The sequence below is a fragment of the Bubalus kerabau genome, chromosome 6 (assembly GCF_029407905.1).
Source record: "Bubalus kerabau isolate K-KA32 ecotype Philippines breed swamp buffalo chromosome 6, PCC_UOA_SB_1v2, whole genome shotgun sequence".
Lineage (NCBI taxonomy): Eukaryota > Metazoa > Chordata > Mammalia > Artiodactyla > Bovidae > Bubalus > Bubalus kerabau.
Window position 1 is genome coordinate 40,789,667 of NC_073629.1, and position 6,000 is coordinate 40,795,666.

Genomic DNA, 6,000 nt, shown 5'->3' on the forward strand with positions numbered 1-6,000 from the left:
ATTGACTAATTTCTCTGACTAGGACCCAAAACCCTACTTTTTATAAATTCTATTTTATTCTAGATTTCAGAAGCTTACAAAGCAATAGTTCTTTACAAACCATATCTTATTATTTTCAAGATATTCTGCCTCGTTTTATTGGGAACAATTTATAGATAACAAAATATTCTTAAATTGCTAAGCTTCTCTGCTTGAGAGTAGCCCTAAAGAAGGCAGATATATAGGTGTCATTGAAGGTTGTTAGCCTTGAAATGGCATAGAGACAGTGAGTGTAGGATATTGACAACAGAGTGTTTGAAGTGTTGGGATGTATAGCTAGGGAAAATAAACATATGTCAGTAAAGTTGAGGGCCCAGTCAGGTAAAAGATAATGAAAGTAGACGGAAGGATAAGGGATTGGAGTCAGAAAGCTGTACTATATTATGGTATTCAGGTATTCACTAGATCATTTAGTTTTGTTTGTTTGGCTTTGGGGCTTTTTTCACCATGCCATGTGGCTTCTTGGATTTTAGTTTCCCAACAAAGGGTCAAACCTGTGCCCCCTGCAGTAGAAGCATGGAGTCCTAACCACTGGACTTCAGGGAATTCTCTAGAACATCTAGTTTAACTAGAGAAAAATAACGTCAAAGCTATGGTTTTTCCAGTAGTCGTGTGGATGTGAGATTTGGACATAAAGAAGGCTGAGTGCTGAATATTTGATGCTTTCGAACTGTGGTGTTGGAGAAGACTTTTAGAAGCCCCTTGGACAGCAAGGAGATCAAGCCAGTCAATCCTAGAGGAAATCAACCCTGAATATTCACGGGAAGGACTGACGCTAATGCTGAAGTTCCAGAACTTTGGTCACCTTATGTGAAGAGCCGTCTCACTGGAAAAGACCCTGATACTGGGAAAGATTGAATGTAGAAGGAATAGGGGATGACAGAGGACCAGATGGTTGGATGGCATCACCTACTCAATGGACATGAGTTTGAGCAAACTCCAGGAGATGGAGAAAGACAGGGAAACCTGATGTACTGCAGTCAATGGAATCTCAAAGAGTTGCACATGACTGAACAAAAACAAGAAGTAGCCTAATTACTGGATTGATTAAATTTTTGGCTGACTTCAATTAGAATTTTTCCTTGAGAATTCAAGATGGTGAATATAAATTAAGTAATATTAAAATACTTCCCAGTTTATTTGTATACAATTGTGAAATTCGATACAGCCAACAGGGATATTCTCTATTTTACCAGCTTAGAGTATACTGTCATTTAAAAACCAATATAACAAAGTAAAATGCTAATAAAATAAAAGTATATTCCTGAAATAAAGTTTCAAAAGTGCTCATTGTCACTATTGATTTAAAGAGGAAAGTTTATGGTGAATAAGGAAAAAAATAATATCAAATATTCTGAGGTAAGATAGATTTATTCTTTTATAATTGCTTTCATGTTCACACACTTCTAGGAAAAAGAGCCATAATATAATGCTTTCTTCTTAATTTCCCATAAATGGAATATTTACATTAACATACATTTAAAACTTTTCTGCTTCTAAGCTATCAAAGTTTATTTTCTTTTGAATAAATCATCAAAGACTTTGTCAAGTATTACTTTGTTTTTAATTAGAGTCCACAGATATTTATGAGACCAGTTGGTTTTTGTGGGGTTGAAAGTTTTAAAATATAAATTGGCATTGAGAGTCTAATACATATTAAATTTATTATTGCAGTTATACCACCATTCTTCATTAAATAAACCTTTTACTCCAGAGCACCTACTTGAGTGTTGTGTTGTTGTTATAGTTGACCTGTAGAGGTCACTATTAACAGGCAAATGAAAAGCCTGTTAGAATTACAGGTTAATATAGTTAAAACTTAAAATCTGTTTGTCCCAAATCACTGGAAAGACCATGGCAGTACTTTATATTAAGATATCATAGAAATATGACACAACTCTAAAATCAGAATAGTTTTAGATAAATTATAATAAAAATCGATGTTATTACTTGGATCAGTTAGCCACAATCTCATGATTTAAAACTTCCCATCTCTGCAATTACTTACATTGAAAACAAAAAGTGACCCCACTAAATTGAGTTCTAATGATTCCCTATTATTTACTTATTTTCTCTAATATTTAGTATCAGAATATATGGTAAAGACAGAGATGGAAACTGGATTTTGTTTGGACTCAAACCAAACATGAGCTGTATCTTTAGGAAGTGTAAATTTTATCCCATTTAAAAAAAAAAAACAAACAAACAAAAAAACCTGAGAAAATTCTAATAAAAAGTTATATAAAGTAACCATTTTTAATGTTTATTTAGTTGGATGGTAATCAAGTGGATATATCTAGGGAAAGATAGGAGAACTACTTAACAGAGAAACCACCCTTACCATGCAAATGCCAGTAAAACCTCCTTAAAATGAAGGGAATCTGTCATTTTGTGTAAATTCTCTTCTGCTTCCATAAACACAGCCGTAATCAATTAAAGACCCACTTGTGAAGGAGTCATTGTTTGCAGTTCCATTCAGACATTGCTGAGTTGTCTTTTAGACTGCCCATGCGGAAAGCCTGGTAAGGTGATGAGAAAGTTCAAAGCACCTAACTTTTCAATGTGGATTTTGTTATTGAGACTTCTCTATCTTTTTTATTCATTTTAAACTTTGGAGTGTAGTATGTGTTGATTGTTGATTCTAGGAAATGGAGGGGGCTTAAGAATGTAGCAAAGAATGAAAATGATCTAATGATGTAATTCCATGTGACTTTCAGATTGCAGTGCCTCATAGATTAGTTCAAGAGACATCAGTGCTGAAAATGTTCACAAAGATAAATAATATTACTTTATCATAAGTCTTTTAGTAGAAAGTAAGAGTGCTTTCTCCAACACCAATAAGTCTTTCATTATTTTTTGTCATAGTCAGAATTTTATTTTTGTTCTCAACCTCTCCCTTGCACTCTTAATTTAAGCTGGACATTATAATTGTATTATTATTGGTACCAATAAGTACTATTGGTACTAAAATGGTCAATATCCCATTTTGGTTGCTGGATTTGCGAGACTGGTGGAATTTCTTCAAAGATGTAGATGTAAAAATATTTCAGAGAGAATTTAGCATAAGTGATTTAAAGCATTAAGATAAAAAATGTCTCAATACAAATGATTTAATGCTATTGATATGTACTAAACTAGAGGGAGTAAAGAAATTACTCTCAGATTTAGGAATACAAGTTACTTAGTATATTAAAGTAAATTATCATATGGTAAGCCTAAAGGCTAAGAAAGAAATGTCATAAGGTTAGTGTCAGGACCTCACCTTATCAGAGTGGGAATCTAACTTGTGGGTCACTTTTGATCCTTTGCTGTCTGGACAGAAATAGACCAACTTTCTCACCTGATTAGCTAAAGAATAATCTGGCATAGGTCTGGAAAGTCAAATTTAACCATATTTAGCAGGATAGTTAAACCAAATGTAAAAGATTTTGGGATGGAAATTAAGGAATGGAGAGATCTAACAAAAATGTTTGCTTTCATCCCTTTGCTTTTCTAGATCAAATGGAGGGAACAGCTTTCCTTGGGACTACAATTTAGTAAAACTACCACGTCTGTCACTGTTATGCAAGCACATAGCCTCTCTCTTTTCCTTGTGTGATAAATCTGGGGAGGTTATAAGGAAGAGCCTCAGTGTCCAGACCAGCCACTCTACAGATGACTCAGGACTACACCTTCACTAAATCCATTCATTACAGTGGCCCTAGTGGGAGTTACAAGTGAAGCCTGCCAATTAGACATTGGTAATGTGGACTCTACTTTAGGGAATTGGGCAAGACTGCCAGAATTCATTCCTGAACTTGAGCAGCCACAAAAGAGTATTTTTCTGTCGCCTGTAACTGATTCAAAACCGGGTCTCAAAAGGACAAGCTTCCTTTTGTGCACCATCTTTCCTGAAGTCCAACAACTAATAATGTTACAAACATCAGGTTTTTCACAAGATCACAAGAAACATCTGACGAAGGAGAAGCAAAGAAAAAAAATGTCATCTTTTGACTTGATTAGCCTCTGCTTTACTGTTTTCCAATTTTAGAACATTCTCTTTGGAAAATTATTTTGTGGTTATTTACCACAAATTAATGGTACCTATTAGTTAGATGAAAGATTAAATTGTGATATATCAAGGATAATAAAAAGTTTCCAGTATTTTTAGATGTTGATTAAAGCAGTTCATGTCAGGGTTAGTTCATATTCAAAACTGCTAGCACTTACCTTGAAAACATATTTACTACTTTCTTCTCTGCTAATAATCACACATAAAGGTGAATGCTTTGCCTTCAAATTCACTAAACTTTTTTTTTTTTAATTTTTATGTTTTAGTTAATTTGAATGCTTGGGGGATCTTTTGAAATTTTTTAAGAAGCAAAGGTAGATTTTCTTAACAAAGATCTTATTACTAGAATAAACAAATCTCAGAAAATTTCCAGGTCATTTTGTGGAAAATAACAGAGAGCTCTGAACATAGGAACATTAGATAGTAAAGCTCATAGAATCAGCCCCTGTAGACTTTAACAAGAAAGATTTGACTCTGTACCTTTATATCAAGCGTTGGGTTTGTTTTTTTTTTTTTTCCTTTTTAAAGCAATGTACTCTTTTGGCTTCTAGTCCTAATTTTACTTCAGAAATTATTTTTAATGTGCTTCAGACAGGGGCCTTCTGTCCAGGTCTTGAATGCAAGTACTGTATTTTTGTTTTGTATTCTTGTACAAATATATTTTATTGGGAACCTATTTCAAAATTCTTGTTAAACATATGACCTTATTCACATGAATGCATTCAAATGCTGTAAATGTAGGGGCAGATGTTGGAACAGAGGAACCAATGTCTCATATTCATGGCTGCAGCTTACTGTTTGAGGCAAGAGGTTTCCTTCATCAGATCACTGCTAATGCACATGCTGCACTATGTACATGCTTCTTGCTGCTGTGACTCACACACACACACACACACACACACACACACACACACACACACTTCTCTATGATTAAGGGGAAAAAAAACGCATCAGTCATAAAGCTCAGAAGTTGAAAGTAAGAGAGTAAGGCTGGGATAGTAACAGTTCAGAACTTGAATGAATTGCCAGTTTTCACCAAGTAACTGGCTGGCCTTCTCAGGCAGGCTCCAAATTCCTGTTGAAATGAAGACTTTCTTTCCTGGACTAAGCCTGGCATTCCTGGGAAACAATGGCCCTTTTCAAATAGGCTCTGAAATTTCACAGGTGAAGGGAGAGGGGCAGTCATTTGATCCCACCCACAAGAAGCCTGTTAGTATTTTACAAAGTGAAGACAGAGCATATCGTGGAAATGCATGCAAAGCTGGCTAGTGGCTAAGAACTGCAATCTAGACCCATAGTTCTGCAGATCTCTGTGAAATATGAATAAATTTCAACGTTCTGTCTTTGACTCACATTACAACTCTTTTTCTAGATTTTCTTAAGAGCGGTCTGCAAAACCACCAAAATAAGATTTTATTTCGTGTCTTGGAAAAGCAGTATTCTGGCTTGTCTTTAATTACGTATTGACATGACAACTATAAAATAAAGAATTCAATTGCTGATATGTGTGTGTGTGTGATTTTGGAAGCCATACAAGGTAAAAATATCCCATAGATGTATAAACATACACCTATATAATTAAATACATACATATACACATGAATATCTGTAATGATTTTATGTTGCTTCCAAAATGGTTTTAAGTAAGATCTCATTATAATTCAATAATTTAAAAAATTCAAAAATATTCAGGTAAGTTTATGAATCATAAATGGAAGTGTAGACTAGGAATCCCCAACTATTGGGATCTAATGCCTGATGATCTGAGGTGGAGCTGATGTAATAATAATAGAAATAAGGTACACAGTAAATGTAATACACTTGAATCATCCCAAAACCAACCCCTTCCCCCATTCCATGGAAAAATTATCTTCCACAAAACCAGTCCCTGATGCCAAAAAGGTCGGGAA

General features: G+C 34.5%; 1 long non-coding RNA gene across 1 annotated transcript in view; it reads left to right on the forward strand.

Annotated features, from left to right (window-relative positions):
- The window catches only part of LOC129655048 (uncharacterized), a 50,003-nt gene extending 44,443 nt beyond the window's left edge, over nucleotides 1–5,560 (forward strand). Inside the window, exon 3 of the long non-coding RNA XR_008715729.1 lies at nucleotides 3,536–5,560. This is a non-coding gene — a long non-coding RNA (uncharacterized LOC129655048). The remainder of the gene's footprint in view (nucleotides 1–3,535) is intronic.
- Nucleotides 5,561–6,000: the final 440 nt, after the last annotated feature.